Source organism: Bos mutus, chromosome 22 (assembly GCF_027580195.1).
Source record: "Bos mutus isolate GX-2022 chromosome 22, NWIPB_WYAK_1.1, whole genome shotgun sequence".
Taxonomy (NCBI): domain Eukaryota; kingdom Metazoa; phylum Chordata; class Mammalia; order Artiodactyla; family Bovidae; genus Bos; species Bos mutus.
Window position 1 is genome coordinate 42,735,906 of NC_091638.1, and position 19,408 is coordinate 42,755,313.

The 19,408-nt window shown below is 37.8% G+C and overlaps 1 protein-coding gene across 14 annotated transcripts in view; it reads left to right on the forward strand.

The window, feature by feature from the left end:
• The window catches only part of CFAP20DC (CFAP20 domain containing), a 267,642-nt gene that overhangs the window by 110,460 nt on the left and 137,774 nt on the right, over nt 1-19,408 (forward strand). The gene's annotated exons all lie outside the window — the stretch shown is intronic.

A 19,408-nucleotide genomic window follows, 5' to 3' on the forward strand; every position in this document is an offset into this window, starting at 1 on the left:
TCATGTTTTAAGGGAAATTTCCACAAAGAGCAGTAAGGTGACACAGAGCACTCCATTCATTCAAAATGCCATGACTAGGGTTCTCCCTGGTGTTGGGGTGATATTGGCCCCAGTTCTCTGCTTTTTGCCAAAGCACTTTTCACTTTTTTCTGCTTTTAAAGAGCCATAGATATTTTGTTGATAAACTTCAAAATATAGTATTTTAAAAGCATTTCAGCTGACATTTTAAATCAGGCAATTTCACATAATATTTCTGACCTCTTTTTTAAAAAATTGAGACATTAACTGACTCTGCTTTCTTGAACATCAGGAAGTCAGAGCTGAGTGGCAACTGCACACTTATAATGGAGCTTTAAGTTCTCCTATGAAGTTTAATCTTCTCCATTCATAAGAATGTGGGTACAGTCAGAGCTTTTCTGGTTGACTCATTTAAGTGACCTACCTGGCCCCTCTCAACTATAGTTTGCAACCCCTAATTTTGAGGAAATTGCCAAATGGTCCAGTTTTCCTTGGATCCTTAGCTAAAGCCTTCACATAACCAGAGGCAGCAAATAGAGTTGATATTTTTATAGCCACACTGACATGAATATTTATTTAGAGGCTACTTACTGTTCCAGTTACTGTAGAATGTTCATCCTATCTAATAAAAAATTTTATTTTTCATGTTATTCTTAATTATGATGGATTCATCTTAACATTTAGCTTATAACATTTTATACTTTTAATTTAGGTTTTCAATGACAAGAGCAGTTTTAAAAGTTAATAACCATCCTATTAAACAGTGGAGGTAGCCACTTAGTCAGGACTCACTGAAATCAATCTTACTTCTTCTTTAATATAATTTCAATTAGTTGGTGATGGTATCAGATGAACATCAATGTCTTGCCACCAAAGTATGTATTAATGTACAGTGAATTTAATTCTATTTGAATAGGAAGTCTGAGGATGAGATACTGCTGAAAATGAATCTTTCATTGGCGATATAACAAAGTAGTATGATAAATTACAACACCAAATTCTTTTAGTAATTTTTACCACTCAACACCCACTGTTTGTCATTTAAATAGATAGAATTACTCTTTAGGAGTTGTATTTTCTTGTACCACAACTCTGATGGAATATGTTATAGATTTTATTACAAACTGAAAGTGTGGCATATTGTTTTTAAATTTTTTCCTTAAAGATTATTTTTCCCATAGAGCCAATTATTTAGAAATTTTTTCATTCTCAACAATATTTAATTTCATGAGTGTCAATGAATGAACAGAGAAAGGGGGAGACAGACTTTTTAGATCTATATTCAATATATAATTAGAGAATGGCTTCTCAGTAAGATCATTCTAACCTAGAATCCAAAATAGTATTTATGGTACTTAAATTTGACAGTTTGTAAATATTTTCATGTGCAAATTATTTATTATCTGTTTTTCACTCCATTCACCTGTCTAGTATGGTTGTTGAAGAGATTTGGGCAAAGAAGAGGACTTTCATGCTTTTCTCTGCTGACCCTGAATGGTTATGTGTAGTGGGAACAACTACACATAAAAATGTTTGTTCCGAGAAATGAATGATTACCTAGTATAAGGATCACTGTCTTTTCAAATCATATGAACAGGCAGATATTGTTAAAGTGTGGGCCTCCAAAGCTAGATTGTAGGAGGGTTTGACTCCTAGTTGTCATTTCCTGTTTTTGGGCCCCTGGGCAAGTCAGTTATCTCTCTGTGCTTCAGTTTCCTCATAGGTTAGGTCATAGCAACTATAGAATCTGCTTTATAGAGTTGCTAGTATTAAATAGGTTATTACTTAGAACCTTGCCAAGCTCATAGTAAGTGCTTTAGTTAATGTTAGTTCATACTTATTACCATTTTACTATTTTCTCTTGACCTGAATCAATGTTTTATAATTTATGAATATGTTATCATAATAAAAGTCTAAATTTGCAGTTTGTTTCAGTGAACAGATGTTTGTTGAGCCCCTTCTGTAGGCCAAGGTCTGTGACAAATGAATCCAGAGGTGAATGAAACACAGTCTTTTCATCAAGGAGATTATAGTAGGCAGAGGAGGCAACCGTATAAACAGTTAATGATGATGGACTGTGTTAGTACCAAACTAGTCTTAGGTGGGGAATGCCGGTAAAAGGAAGTATCAGACTTGCCTAGCCAAGTTTGAGCTTGTTCTAAGTGGAGATACTGGAGCTAAATTGTGAATACACACAAATGAAAGCATGGAGGTTCATGTCATGTTTGATCCCTTAACTGGGATATATAATGAGAATGTACAGACTCACAATGCTGGAAAAGAAGGGTGGATGAAACAAATCATGAAGGGCCTTAAAAGCCATGATAAAAACTTTGTTTTTCAGTCCACTAGAGATTTCTTTTTAAATGTTAACATAGAGAAGTTTCATAATGTCATCTGTGTTCTAGAAAATGAATACATTGTCAGAATAAAAATAGCTGGAGGCAGAGAGACCAATTAAAAGTCTGTGCAAAATCCAGGTGAGACATAATTAACCTGAAAATGAGTATAGTAGCAAGTAGAGGAGAAAGACATATAAAAGATACTTCAGGAGTTAAATCAGTGAGAAAAAAAAAACAAAGGGAGAAAATGGCACTGAATTACTCTGGCACTTGGAATTGGCAAAGTAGTTGTGTTACCAACAGGGTAAATGTCTGGTGGAACAAGACCCAGTTTCTTCCACAGTCAGTTTCTCCCACAGTCAGTCTCTCCCATCAGGAAGCTTCCATAAGCCTCTTATCCTTATCCCTCAGAGGGCAGACAGAATGAAAACCACAGTCACAGAAAACTAATCAAACAGATCACATGGATCACAGTCTTGTCCAACTCAATGAAACTATGAGCCATGCCATGTACGGCCACCCAAGACAGATGGGTCATGGTGGAGAGTTCTGACAAAATGTAGTCCACCAGAGAAGGGAATGGCAAACCACTTCAGTATTCTTGCCTTGAGAACCCCATGAACACTATGAAAAGGCAAAAAGATATGACACTGAAAGATGAATTCCCCAGGTCGGTAGGTGCCAAATATGCTATTGGAGAAGAGTGAGGAAATAACTCCAGAAAGAATGAAGAGATGGAGTCAAAGCAAAAACAATGCCCAGTTGTGGATGTCACTGGCAATGGAAGTAAAGTCCGATGCTGTAAAGAACAGTATTGCATAGGAACCTGGAATGTTAGGTCCATGAATCAAGGAAAATTGAAAGTGGTCAAACAGGAAATGGCAAGAGTGACCATCAACATTTTAGGAATCAGCAAACTAAAATAGACTGGAATGGGTGGATTTAACTCAGATGACCATTATATCTACTACTGTGGGCAAGAATCCCTTAGAAGAAATGAAGTAGCCTTCATAGTCAACAGAAGAGTCTGAAATGCAGTTCTTAGGTGCAATCTCAAAAATGACAGAATGATCTCTGTTCATTTCCAAAGCAAACCATTCAATATCACAGTAATCCAAGTCTATGTCACAAGCAGTAATTCTGACGAAGCTGAAGTTGAATGGTTCTATGAAGACCTACAAGACCTTCTAGAACTAACACCCCAAAAAGATGTCCTTTTCATTGTAGGGGACTTGAATGCAAAAGTAGGAAGTCAAGACATACTGGAGTAAGAGGCAAATATGGCCTTGGAGTACAAAACGAAGCAGGGCAGAGGCTAACAGAGTTTTGCCAAGAGAACACACTGGTCATAGCAAAAACCCTCTTCAAGCAACACAAGAGAAGACTCTACACATGAACATCACCAGATGGTCAATACCAAAATCAGATTGATTATATTCTTTGCAGCCAGAGATGGAGAATTCTGCTCTATACAGTCAGCAAAAACAAGACTGGGAGCTGACTGTGACTCAGATCATGAACTCCTTATTGTCAAATTCAGACTTAAATTGAAGAAAGTATGGAAGACCATTCGGGTATGACCTAAATCAAATCCCTTACGATTATACAGTGGAAGTGACAAACAGATTCAAAAGATTAGATCTGATAGAGTGCCTGAAGAACTATGGACGGAAGTTTGTGACATTGTACAGGAGGCAGTGATCAAGACCATCCCAAGAAAAAGCAATGCAAAAGGCAAAATGGTTGTCTGAGGAGGCCTTACAAACAGCTATGAAAAGAAGAGAAACAAAAGGCAAAGGAGAAAAGGAAAAATGTACCATTTGAATATAGAGTTCCAAAGAGTAGCATGGAGAGATAAGAAAGCCTTCCTCAGTGATCAATGCAGAGAAATAGAGGAAAACAATAGAATGGGATAGACCAGAGATCTCTTCAAGAAAATTAGAGATACCAATGGAATATTTCATGCAAAGATGGGCACAATACAAGACAGAAATGGTATGGACCTAACAGAAGCAGAAGATATTAAGAAGAGGTGGCAACAATACACAGAAGAACTATACAAAAAAAGATCTTCATGACCCAGATAACCATGATAGTGTGATCACTCACCTAGAGCCAGACATCCTGGAATGCAAAATCAAGTGGGCCTTATGAAGCATCACTATGAACAAAGCTAGTGGAGGTGATGGAATTCCAGGTGAGCTATTTCATATCCTAAAAGATAATGCTGTGACTCAATATGCCAGCAAATTTGGAAAACTCAGCAGTGGCCACAGGACTGGAAAATGTCAGTTTTCTTTCCAATCCCAAAGAAAGGCAATGCCAAAGAATGCTCAAACTACCACACAATTGCACTCATCTCACATGCTAGCAAAGTAATGCTCAAAATTCTCCAAGCCAGGCTTCAACAGTATGTGAACTGTGAACTTCCAAATTTTCAAGCTGGATTTAGAAAAGGCAGTGGAACCAGAGATCAAATTACCAACACCCGTTGGATCACTGGAAAAGCACGAGAGTTCCAGAAAAACATCTATTTCTGCTTTATTGACTACGCCAAAGCCTTTGACTGTGGATCACAACAGACTGGAAAATTCTAAAAGAGATGGGAATATCAGACCACCTGACCTGCCTCCTGAGAAATCTGTATGTAGGTCAAGAAGCAACCATTAGAACTGGACATGGAACATAAGGACATAAGGATAAGGGGATCAAATCATGTAGAAGATAGAACAATCCTGAATATGTACACACCTCATAACAGTGCTTGAAATTGCATGAAGCAAAAACTAACAGAACTGAAGAAAAATAAATGCTCAATTATAGATGATTTCAACACTCCCCTCTCAGAAATTGACAGAAAATCAGTAAACTTGAAAAATGCTATCAATCAACCTGACTTATATGACATTTCTAGAATGTTTACTCAAACAGCTGCAGAGTAACACTGTGTTCAAATGCACATTGAATTTCCACCAATATATATGATATATTAGGCTGTTTTATTCTTTTTTTTTTTTTTTTTGAAGTCAGAACTCTAGCCCATTGTAATGACTTTGGCTTTTATTATTTTTTTTTTTTTTTTTTTCTTTTTTTTTTTTTTTTTTTTTTATTCTTCCAATTTTATTTTATTTTTAAACTTTACATAATTGTATTAGTTTTGCCAAATATCAAAATGAATCCGCCACAGGTATACATGTGTTCCCCATCCCGAACCCTCCTCCCCTCCTCCCTCCCCATACCATCCCTCTGGGCCGTCCCAGTGCACCAGCCCCAAGCATCCAGCATCATGCATCAAACCTGGACTGGCAACTCGTTTCCTACATGATATTTTACATGTTTCATTGCCATTCTCCCAAATCTTCCCACCCTCTCCCTCTCCCACAGAGTCCATAAGACTGTTCTATACATCAGTGTCTCTTTTGCTGTCTCGTACACCGGGTTATTGTTACCATCTTTCTAAATTCCATATATATGCGTTAGTATACTGTATTTCTGTTTTTCCTTCTGGCTTACTTCACTCTGTATAATAGGCTCCAGTTTCATCCACCTCATTAGAACTGATTCAAATGTATTCTTTTTAATGGTTGAGTAATACTCCATTGTGTATATGTACCACAGCTTTCTTATCCATTCATCTGCTGATGGACATCTAGGTTGCTTCCATGTCTTGGCTATTATAAACAGTGCTGCGATGAACATTGGGGTACACGTGTCTCTTTCCCTTCTGGTTTCCTCAGTGTGTATGCCTCAACAAAGTTAAAAAGACTGAAATTATACAAAGTATGTTCTTTGATTATTAAAGTTAATAACAAAAAAGGTAATTGAAAAATCCCCAAGTACTTGAAAATAAAGCAACATACTTCTAAATAACCTATAGATAAGCAAGAATTACAGGGAATATTAGAAAATAATTTAACTGATATTTTACTGATTTTAACTAGTAGTTAAAGCATACCAAAATTTGTGAGATGCATTACAGGTATCTAAAGTATTCAGAAAGAAGTAATCAAGAGAGTAAGTCAACAAAATGGACAATGGAGAAAAAAATCAATAAAACCAGGTGTGGATTTTTAAAAACTATTTAGTAGGTGACAAACCTAGACTAATCAAGCAAAAGACAGACCACACACACACACAATGTCAGTATGAAGATGAGATGTAAAGGAAAAGGAAATAGGGAAATATTATGAACGATTTTGAACTTCCCAGGTGGCTCAGTGGATAAAAGAATCCTCCTGCAGTACAGAAGATGTAGGTTCAATTCCTGGGTTGGGAAGATCCTCTGAAGTAGGGCATGGCAACCCACTCCAGTATTCCTGCCTGGAGAATCCAGTTAACACAGGAGCCTGGCAGGCTACTATCCATAGGGCCACAAAGGATCAGACATGACTGAGGCGACTGAGCACACATGCTTGTGTGAACAATTTTATACTAATAAATTTGACAATTTAGATGAAGTATGGAGAAGGAAATGGCAACCCACTCCAGTGTTCTTGCCTGGAGAATCCCATGGACAGAGAAGCCTGGTAGGCTGCAGTCCATGGGGTCGCACAGAGTCGGACACGACTGAAGCGACTTGGCAGCAGCAGATGAAGTAGGAAAATTTTTTCAAAGAAACAATTACTAAAACTGATACTAAAAGAAGTAGAAAATCTGAGTAGCCTTATATCTATATTTAGAAAATGAATCTGTAATTTAAAACATTGCCACAAAGAAAATCCAGGTTCGGATAGATTTATGGGTAAGTCTCACCAAACATTTGAGGAAAAATAATGCTCTTAGATAATAAGGGAGAAATAACATTTTCCAGTTCACTTAATAAAATGAGGCTAGCATAATTCTTATACCAAAACCAGGAAATGTAATTCCCAAAAGAGAACTATAAATCAGAATCACTCGTGAGCATAGACATATGGATCCTTAACATCATGACCAAGTAGTGTTTATCCAAGAATTCAAGGTTAATCTTACAATTTCATAATTAGTCAGTGTAATTTATAATGTTAACAGAATAAAGGGAAAAAATTGTAAAATCATCTCAGTGAATGTAGAAAAATCAATTGATGAAAATTCATCAGCCATTGTGATGGCTCACATCAAACTATTACCAGAAGGAAACTTGTTCAGCTTGATCAAAGACCACTATAAAAACCTACAATTCAATCATATTTAATGATGAAATACTGAGTACTTACTCCTCAGATGGGGAACAAGTCAAAGATATCTACTCTGACAACTTTTGATCAGCATTGTATTCGAAGTCCCCCAGCAAGTGCAATAAGATAACAAAGAGAAATTTTATAGCATACAGATTGAAAAATAAGTAAAAATTTCTATTTTTGCAGACAACATAACCATCTTGTAGAAAATTCTAGGGAACCTACAAAAACCAAACAAAACCTAGTTAAAATAAGTGAGTTTAACAGGGTCACAGAACACAATGTCAGTATACCAAAATCAATTTTATATTTCTATATAGATGTATTCATAGCATGGAAAATTAAAAACTTTATAAATTTTAAAGACATTTACAACAGCATCAAAAATATTCAAGAGTAAGTTTAACAAAATATATGTTAGCCTTTTACATTGAAAACTGTAAAACATTGCTTAGAAAAATTGAAGACCTAAATAAACGGGAGCACGTTGTTAATGAATGAGAAGACTATATTTGTTAAGATGCCAATACTTTTTCAGTAAATCTGTAGATTCAGTCTCATCCCAATTACAGTCCCAGCAGGCTGCTGCTTTTTCTTTTTTTTTTTCAGAATTTAATAAGCTACTTCTAAAATTTACAAAGAAATTCACAGGTCCAAGAATAGCCAAAACCTTTTCAAAAAGTAAAATTTATATCTAATGATTTCAAAACTTCATATAAGGTTACGGTAATCAAGATATTATGTACCTGGCATAGATACCAATAAAAAGTTCACAATACCCACACATGTATACATCAACCAAAGCATCAGAACACTTCAATAGGCAGAGAAAAAAAATTTTTTTTTGAGAACTGGAAATTCTGAGTATATACAAGAAAGAAAAATGAACCTCAGCCCATACTTCATACCATTTACAAAAATTAATTTGAGATGGATTATAGATCTGAATGTAAATACAAAAAGCTACTTTAAGATATTTCTTAGGGCCCAGAAAGCATTAACCATAATTAAGAAATTAATTGACAAAATAGGCTTCAATGAAATTTAAAACTATGCGTCAAAAAGATATTAAGAAAATGAATAAGCAAGCCACAAAATGGGAGATGATATTCTTAATATATATAACTGACAACAGACTTATTGAGACTAGATCCTACAACTCTATAATGAAAAGACATAACTTTTTTAAGGCAAAAATAATTCAACAGAGATTTTTACAGTTGATTAAATAAGTATATGAAGAAAAGCTCTATACTATCAGTCAGGGAAGTACAAGTTAAAAAAAGTTACCTCTACTACTTCACCCACTAAGAATGGCTAAAAGAGACAAGAAGTACTAAATGTTGTTGAGATGTAAAGCAATTTCATGAATGTCTAGTGTAAGTGGAAAATGGTATAACTACTTTGAAAATACCTTTGGAGGTTTCTCATAAAGTTAAATATTTGCCCTTTGATTCAACAGTTCTTTTTCTTGCTGTCTATCTAAGGAAATGAAAATATGTATATACAAATTTGCATTTCACAACAGCTTTATTTATGATGGCCAAAATGTTGAAATAACTCAAAAGTCCAATAGCAGAAGACCAAACAAATGGTGCTCTATGCACAGAGTGAGGTACTACTCAGCAAAACAAGAACAAACTACCAATGCATGCATCAATACTGATGAGCCTCAGATGTTAGCCTGAGTGTGAGAAGCCATTTACTGTGATTTCATTTATATAAATAGACAAAATTAATCTACGGTAAGAGAAATTAGTGCTTTCCCTTAAAAGGTATGAATGTGGAGACTGGTTGAAAAGATGCACAAAAGATCTGTCTGGGGTGATTGAAATGTTGTGTACCTTTATGAGTTATGGTATGCAGATGTATGAGATGATCAAAACTCATTAAACTGTATCTCAAAGTCTGCATTTCATGGTGTGAAAGTCAGAGACCTTATATGGCTAATGTACATTGAACGTTTACCATATGCTAGAGAAGGCAATGGCAACCCACTCCAGTACTCTTGCCTGGAAAATCCCATGGGCGGAGGAGCCTGGTAGGCTGCAGTCCATGGGGTCGCTAGGCGTCGGACACAACTGAGCGACTTCACTTTCACTTTTCACTTTCCTGCATTGGAGAAGGAAATGGCAACCCACTCCAGTGTTCTTGCCTGGAGAATCCCAGGGACGGCAGAGCCTGATGGGCTGCCGTCTCTGGGGTCGCACAGAGTCGGACACGACTGAAGCGACTTAGCAGCAGCAGCAGACACTATTAGAAGTGCTTACATGTATTTAAACATTTAGTCCTAACAGACTCTATGAGAGATGCGTCATTATTATCACCATTTTACAAATAAGGAAAGAGAGACAGAGAGAACACATAACTGCAAAGATTATATAACTAGTAAGTGGTAGAACTGGAATCCAAATCCAGACAGTTTGGCTCTAGAGCCCAAATTCTTGCATCCCTGGGAGCAATATATTTAAAAGGTATTGTCACTAGAGGTTAACTGGAAAGAGTTGCCAGATTAAGAAACAGAATATAGTTCAAATTTTTTTAAGTATTTCAGAGTAATGAAATTAAATCTCAAGATGTGACCATGTGACTGGATTAAGGAGTAAAGAGGAGAGGAAGACTTTTGAAGGAAAGGCGGTTAAGGGACTTTTAGTGTGTCGAACAGTATATCAGAAGGTAAGATGAGCCTGGTCCCAGTGTTTTCCAAGAATGTGTATAGGATGGTGTGGTTTTACTCAAGTGTGTGTTCTCAAGTGGTATGTCTGAGGAGGTATAAGGAGTGAGTGGAGGGTGATGTGAAGCTGAAAGGATGGAAGGGCCTGTCTGTGCAATGCCTCAGGTTTCAAAGAAGGTAGGGTTTCACAGTCAGAAGAGCAGACTCTCTCCCAGTGCCACGGTCCCATGGCTTCAGAACTGAAGGCTGTAGAACCACAGGTAAACTCCATAAGTGAACTTCAACTCTAGACTTGAAGGGGAAGTAATACCTCAGAGAGAAGCCAGGTTTCATTTAAAGTAAAGTGTGTAGGACTGTTAAACTGTATGTGTGTTCAGTCATGTCCAACTCTTTGCAGCCTCATAGACTGTAGCCCACCAGTCTCCTCTGTCTATGGGGTTTCCCAAGCAAGAATACTGGAGTGGGTTGCCATTTCCTTCTCCAGGGAATCTTTCAAACCCAGGGATCAAACCCAAATCTCTTGCATCTCTTGAACTGGCAAATGGATTATTTACCACTCACTAGTGCCATGTGGGAAGCTCGTAGGACCCTTAAAAGAATATAGAGAATATAAGTACTTTTCAGTAGTATGGATTTCTAAGGGCACAGTGAAAGGGCGACTTGAGGATTAGCAAGAGATTGATGGGACAGCTATTTGAGGAAGAGAGAGCTTGCTGAAGGAGGGTAGGAATTGGAAGGTAGGAATTGATTGCTGAACAGGTATAGTGATGGTACTTCTGCAAGGAACTTGGTTTTTGTTGATGTAGTCATGAGCTACATTGGCAGCCCCAAATCCCAGTCCTCAACTACATGCTTTCCATATTAAGGGGTTGCAGTGACTTGCTTTTCATGGGGAAATTACTTTTAATTAGTAATAGGTAATTACTTCTCCTGCCCATGTGGAAATTACTATTTCAGTCTCTCAGCTTGCATCACTTAATAAACACAATATGTTGATAAAAAAGATGGACAAAGTCATTGTAAGCAAATTTTCTGTTGAGAAGTTAAAACTGAAGTGAAAAATTATTTTAAAAGGCACAAGAATAAAAGTATCAAAAGCTTCTTTTTTTGTTATTTTGGGAGCATGAAAACAGAAAGAAGTTCTAAAATTCTGGAAAGAGATGTACTTTAGAATTGCTGGGTTACAAAATTGTAGTTTTTTGTTTGTTTTTTCTTTTTAGCAAGGCATTGCTGGCTAGCATTGTGTACTGTTAACAATCAAAAAAATTCGGGGACAACCAAGAGCTTATTATTGCATGCACTGAGTGTGTGTGTGTGTGTGTTTCACCAATACAGTGAAGCCATATTGCCAAAACATTTCAGTAAAAACTAGAAGTTAAATTCTTTGAATCATGATTTCACCCTTTGCCAGTCAATTCTTTCATGGAAAATTCCATGTTGAAATTAAATAGCATAAACTCTCTTATTAATCCAAGCAACAAACTAAGCAGAACTGTCTGTTCTCTATCAAGACTTGTGTTTTTCCTGTGTCTATTTCTCAAGGACCTGTAATTGTAAATATTTTGTATCAGGAGCTCTTCCTTGCTGGACTAGAGTTTCACATAGGGGTAAAGTGATTAGAGATCAAGAAAATGTCAGAAAAGGGGGATTTTAAGTGTGAATGATCCCCAGTGATAATGAAAATATTTTATAAAGATCAACTGTAATTCAGATAGTCCACCTGTTGGTAGCAGAGAACTCAGAACACTTTTCCATAACTTCAGAAAATATATCACAGAAATGATAAGAATAATGATTTATTTGTGAAAGCTTATGAAAATTGTAACCTTTCCAAATATCAGCTTCAGATCAGATCAGATCAGTCGCTCAGTCGTGTCCGACTCTTTGCGACCCCATGAATCGCAGCACGCCAGGCCTCCCTGTCCATCACCAACTCCCGGAGTTCACTCAGACTCACGTCCATAGAGTCAGTGATGCCATCCAGCCATCTCCTCCTCTGTCGTCGCCTTCTCCTCCTGCCTCCAATCCCTCCCAGCATCAGAGTCTTTTCCAAAGAGTCAACTCTTCGCATGAGGTGGCCAAAGTACTGGAGTTTCAGCTTTAGCATCATTCCTTCCAAAGAAATCCCAGGGCTGATCTCCTTCAGAATGGACTGGTTGGATCTCCTTGCAGTCCAAGGGACTCTCAAGAGTCTTCTCCAACACCACAGTTCAAAAGCATCAATTCTTCGGAGCTCAGCCTTCTTCACAGTCCAGCTCTCACATCCATACATGACCACAGGAAAAACCATAGCCTTGACTAGATGAATCTTTGTTGGCAAAGGAATGTCTCTGCTTTTGAATATGCTATCTAGGTTGGTCATAACTTTCCTTCCAAAAAGCAGGCAACAAACCTCTATTTCTTCTAACCAAGGAAGATTTGTGAAAGTTATCCTCATCTTTTCCAAGAACTACTCCCATCTGTACTTCTAAAAGATAGATTCAGTAAATAACTTATCAGTACTTACACATTTATGGTTTGTTGAATGATAATAAAGTGAAAGACTGAAAATATGTGTGCAGGCATGTATTTATATGCTTATCTTCATATACGCTTACACACATATGCATACCATTATTTGTTGAGTACTTTTCATGAAGCATTAATCTAGGCAGAGGAAATAAAAGCAGTTTGATTTGGGATGTATAAAAAGTGTGTAAATCACACCTGAAATCCAAGCAACAAAACCAAAGTAAACAAGTAGGACTACATCAAACTAAAAAGCTTCAGTACAACAAAAGAACACATTAACAAAATGAAAAGACAACCTATGAAACAGAGAAAAAAATCTGCAAACCATACATCTGATAAGCAGTTAATGTCAAAAATATATGAAGAACTCATATAACTCAATAGCAAAAAAAAAAAATCAGTTAAAGTGGGCAGGGAGAAAGCAATGGCACCCGACTCCAGTACTGTTGCCTGGAAAATTCCATGGATGGAGGAGCCTGGTGGGCTGCAGTCCATGGGGTCACTAAGAGTCAGACACGACTGAGTGACTTCACTTTCACTTTCCACTTTCATGCACTGGAGAAGGAAATGGCAACCCACTCCAGTGTTCTTGCCTGGAGAATCCCATGGACAGAGAAGCCTGGTAGGCTGCAGTCCATGGGGTCGCACAGAGTCGGACACGACTAAAGCGACTTGGCAGCGGCAGCAAAGTGGGCAAAGGGCCTAAATAGACATTTTTCCAAAGCAGATATACAATAGACCAATAGATACACGGGGAAATGTTCAACATCACTAGTCACTAAGGAATTGCAAATTAAAACCACAATGAGACATCAACTCCTACTGTTAGAATGGATATCATCAAAAAGACAAGAGATAAATATGTATAAATGTAGAGAAAAGGGAACCCTTGTGCACTGTTGATAAGATTATAAATTGGTATAGCCATGTGGAAAACAGTACGGAGGTGCCTCAAAAACTTAATAGAACTTCCAAATGATCCAGCATTCCACTTCTGGGATGTAGTCAAAGCAAACAGTAGCACTAACTTGAAAAGATATCTTCACCCCCATAGTCACTGCAACATTATTTACAACAGCCAAGACATGGAAACAACCTAAGTGTCCATTTGTGGATGAATAAAGATGCTGTGGTATATATGTACAATGGGATATTTTTCAGCCATAAGAAAGTGAGAAAATCCTACCCAATGCAAAAACATGTATGGACCTTGAAGACATTATATGCTAAAGTGAAATAAGTAATATAGGACAAATACTGAATGACCTCACTTACATGTGGAATCTAAGCAAAACAACAACAAACTCATAGAAAAGAGATCAGACACAGACTAGACACAGTGGGAGGCAGGGGTGGGCACTTCTATCTTAACCGTAGGGATGATATTTTTCCACACTTTGTTATGATCCACACAGTCAAAGGCTTTAGCATGGGCAATAAAGCAGAAGTAGATGTTTTTCTGGAACTCGCTTTTTCAATGATCCAACAGATGTTTGCAATTTGATCTCTGGTTCCTCTGCCTTTTCTAAATCCAGTTTGAACATCTGGAAGTTCACGGTTCACATACTGTTGAAGCTTGGCTTGGAGAATTTTGAGCATTACTTTACTAGCGTGTGAGATTAGTGCAATTGTGCGGTAGTTTGAGCATTCTTTGGCATTGCCTTTCTCTGGGACTGGAATGGAAACTGACATTTTCCAGTCCTGTGGCCACTGCTGAGTTTTCCAAATTTGCTGGCATATTGAGTGCAGCACTTTCACAGCATCATCTTTTAGGATGAGGTATTTTGAAATAGCTCACCTGGAATTCCATCACCTCCACTAGCTTTGTTTGTAGTGATGCTTCCTAAGGCCCACTTGACTTCACATTCCAGGAAGTCTGGCTCTAGGTGAGTGATCAGACCCTCATTTATCTGGGTCATGAACATCTTTTTTGTACAGTTCTTCTGTGTATTCTTGCCACTGCTTCTTAATCTCTTCTGCCTCTGTTAGATCCATATCATTTCTGTCTTTTATTGTGCCCATCTTTGCATGAAATGTTCCCTTGATATCTCTACTTTTCTTAAAGAGATCCTAGTCTTTCCCATTCTATTGTTTTCCTCTATTTCTCTGCATTCATCACTGAGGAATACTTTCTTATCTCTCCTTGCTATTCTTTGGAACTCTGCATTCAGATGGGTATATCTTTCCTTTTCTCCTTTGCCTTTCACTTCTCTTCTTTTCATAGTTGTTTGTAAGGCCTCCTCAGGCCTTTTTGCATTTTTGCCTTTTTGCATTGCTTTTTCTTGGGGATGGTCTTGATCAATGTACAATGTCACGAATCTCCATCCATAGTTCTTCAGGCACTCTGTCTATCAGATCTAATTCCTTGAATCTGTTTGTCACTTCCATTGTATAATCATAAGGGATTTGATTTAGGTCATACCTGAATGGTCTAGTTTACTTTCTTCAATTTAAGTCTGAACTTGGCAATAATGAGTTCATGATCTGAGTCACAGTCAGTTCCCAGTCTTGTTTTTGCTGACTGTATAGAGCTTCTCCATCTTTGGCTGCAAAGAATATAATCATTCTGATTTTGGTATTGACCATGTGGTGATGTCCATGTGTAGAGTCTTCTCTTATGTTGCGGGAAGAGGGTGTTTGCTATGACCAGTGCATTGTCTTGGCAAAACTCTGTTTAGCCTTTGCCCTGCTTCATTCTGTACTCCAAGGCCAAGTTTTCCCGTTACTCCAGGTATTTTTTTACTTCCTACTTTTGCATTCCAGTCTGTATAATCAAAAAGACATCTTTTTGAATTATTAGTTCTAGAAGGTCTTGTAGGTCTTCATAGAACTGTTCAATTTAACTGGACATGGAACAACAGACTGGTTCCAAATCGGGAAAGGAGTACATCAAGGCTGTATATTGTCACCCTGCTTGTTTAACTTATATACAGAGTACATTATGAGAAATGCTGGACTGGATGAAGCACAAGCTGGAATCAAGATTGCTGGAAGAGATATCAATAACCTCAGATATGCAGATGAAACCACCCTTATGGCAGAAAGCAAAGAAGAACTAAAGAGCCTCTTGATGAAAGTGAAAGAAGAGAGTGAAAAAGTTGGCTTAAAACTCAACATTCAGAAAACGAAGATCATGGCATCTGGTCCCATCACTTCATAGCAAATAGATGGGGAAACAGTGGCTGACTTTATTTTTCTGGGCCCCAAAATCACTGCAGATGGTGATTGCAGCCATGAACTTAAAAGACGCTTACTCCTTGGAAGGAAAGTTATGACCAACCTAGACAGCATATTAAAAAGCAGAGATATTACTTTGTCAACAACGGTCCGTCTAGTCAAGGCTATGGTTTTTCCAGTAGTCATGTATGGATGTGAGAGTTAGACTATAAAGAAAGCTGAGTGCAGAAGAATTGATGCTTTTGAACTGTGGTGTTGGAGAAGATTCTTGAGAGTCCCTTGGACAGCAAGTTGATCCACCCAGTCCGTCCTAAAGGAAATCAGTCCCGAATATTCATTGGAAGGACTGATGTTGAACCTGAAACTCCAATACTTTGGCTACCTGATGCAAAGAACTGACTCATTTGAAAAGACCCTGATGCTGGGAAAGATAGAAGGCAGGAGGAGAAGGGGAAGACAGAGGATGAGATGGTTGCATGGCATCACTGACTCAACGGACATGAGTCTGAGTAAACTCCATGAGTTGGTGATGGACAGGGAGGCCTGGCATGCTGCAGTCCATGGTGTTGCAAAGAGTCGGACACGACTGAGCAACTGAATTGAACTGAACTGAGGGTTGTCATGTACAACATGATGACTGCTGATGAACTGTAGTAAAGCTGTTAAGACAGTAGATCCTAAGAGTTCTCATCACAAAAAGAAATCTTTTTCCATTTTACTGTATCTGTGTGACATGATGAATATTAACTAAACCTGTTGTAGTAATCAGTTCACAATACAAGTGAATCAAACCATCAAGCTACACAGCTGAAACTTGTACAGTGATGTCAGTTATTTCTCAGTAAAGCTGTATGGGGGGAGAAAAGCATTTAGTAGGTAAGGGCCTGGTTTCCTGTACTCACAGTGTGTGAAGGAAGTGGACTCCAATTACAAGCAGAGCTGGCAGAGTCCAGTGGGGTCTTCAGATGCAGCCAACTGGAGAGTTCATCTAAGCAGAGAATAAAGGGGCAGGTTCCTGAGAAAAAAAATTGCCCAGCACATTCCCATGCCTCCCTGGCCCTGGACATGCTTATTAATTGCTCAAAACCAAACTCAGATGTCACCTCCAAGCATTTTCTAAATGTAGAGAGACTTAAAATACTTATTTCAAAAAAGAGATAATTTTAAAAGCAGTTATTAACTGTGGAAATATGAAGAACTTGTATAGGGGGAGAAGGTAATCATAGAGCTATACTTGGTTCAGGTTTCATAATAGTTACATAGTCACAATAAAGAGAACACAGAATATATATTTTAAAGAAAAGGGAGAAAGAGAATGAGAGATAATTATCTTGGGAGGAAGAAGTCGGAAATTAAGGTGTGCAAATGAGCTAAAAGTCTTATTTACCGTAATAAGTCAGCAGATAAATGTCCAAAATTGATGAATCAAGAAGTATTATTTAAAAATACAATGAGAAGGAATGGTTAAGAGTTGACAGTATGATTGGATGAGTGAAAAAGTGACAGAGGGCTACATTTTGTGTAAAACTATTGGCACTATATTTAACATATTTGCATACACTGTCATGATAAAAAAAAAATTTAATTTTTTTAAAAGAAGCCTTTCTTGAACATCCCCACCTTCCCGCCCTCTGTACTCACTGTACATAACAGATGCCACATGTCTGATTTCCTTCCCAGACTGGAAGGAGTTTTATTCAGTGCTCTATCCTTGGAGCTATGCCCAGTGTCTCAACACCTGATAAGCATGTAGCACCTATATGAAGGCTTCCCTGGTGGCTCAGTGGTAACGAATCCACCTGCCAAGCAGGAGATGTGGGTTTGATCCCTGGGTTGGGAAGATCCCCTGAAGAAGTAAATGGCAACTCACTCCTGTATTTTTGCCTGGAGAATCCCATGGACAGAGGAACCTGGCAGGCTACAGTCCATAGGGTCACAAAAGAGTCAGACACAATTTAGTGACTAAACAACAACAACCTATGAAAGAGAATGGATAAATGTGATTACTAATGGGACAAACCAGCTGAAAGATTGAAATTGGGGCATAATGTTAAATTTTTAAGGAGTAGGACCAAAATTTGTAACGATAATCATAATGAAAAGGAAAAGTTAAAATTTCACGTAACCTCCAGCCTCTGTAACTCAGCTTGCTCCTTGCAAAGTCTGGGTCACTTAGGTCACATAGTCTCAGAAAGTGCGGACTTACAATACTACAGTCTGGAACTTATCTTACTCACCCTTGTCCTGCTCTTTGCAATTGCCCAGCCCCTGCAAACTTGGTTAATCATGCCTGTCCATGTAAAAGTCAAGCATCCCCCTCCACATCTTGATCACTGTTCCTTAAACCAGCCTATTAGCAGCTAGTGTTGCCCACTGGAGTAGGTCTATAAAAACTCTGTAACCCTTTTGTTCAGGGCTCAGAGCTTAGAGTGTTAACTCTCTGGGCCCACTGGCATAATAAACCTGAGTTCTTCAACTCTTCAAGTGTGGTGTTTGGTTTCTCAATTACTGGTTTCTGCAACAATAATACTTGTATAATAATATTAATAATTATTGTTAGATAGCTGAAAACCCCAAAACTTCCATACAGCGTGCTTTTACCAAGCCATAGTGTTTCGTCATATGGCATACATACTGAATTTGTCCCATGCATTTCACTTCCTATGCTAGCACTTCATGCTTAAATGACTGATGGGGACTAACTGGTCTGCCTCTGTCTGTCTGTATTCTACCTCAGCCTTCTCCCCCAGTACCCCTTTACCGCCCCAAATATTCCTTCACTGAGGTTAATTCAGACTTCCCAGTTACCCTACTTTTCTTACATTCTCCTTCAAGAACCACAGTGGCACTTGACCCTCTGCAGTCCACATTTCTCTTCTTGATCTTCCAACAACTCCACAACCTGGCCTCAGGGCCCTATCCCACATTACTTCCCACATCTCCCAGGAGAGTGCCTCCTGCTTGTTAGGCCAGCCTCATTTTATTACACTCAGTCCTACCTCCTACCTTTCATTACACCAGGCTCCTTTCCCCCCAAAAAGATCAGAACGTTCCCATCACCTGGAAATACGATGTTACTGTTGAGACATCTGCAAAGAAAATAATTTTCCATGTTTAATCAATATTTTACTGCACTCTTTTTTACTCTTGTACTGTGGAAACAAACTCAGATTCTCAACCATATTAAAACCAAGACTCTTAAATGGAATTTGACTTTTAAAATGACATTATATTTCCTTTGTCAATTAATATATATCTTGATTTTGATAGATTAATAAAATAGACCTTATATAAAATGTGCTTCTAAGCAGATAATGGAAGAGCCTATTATAAGCACAGACCATTTTAAATACTGCTTTTCTTTTAACTTCAAAAATTCTCTTTTCTGCTCTTGTCCTGCAGTTTTAAATGTCTTAATTTTTTACTAAATGATTATTTTCTCTTTTTCTTTAACTCAGTAAGACCATTTAGAGAATTCATCTGCTGAAGTATTGAGGGTTCTAATTGTTTAATGGACAGAAATTAGG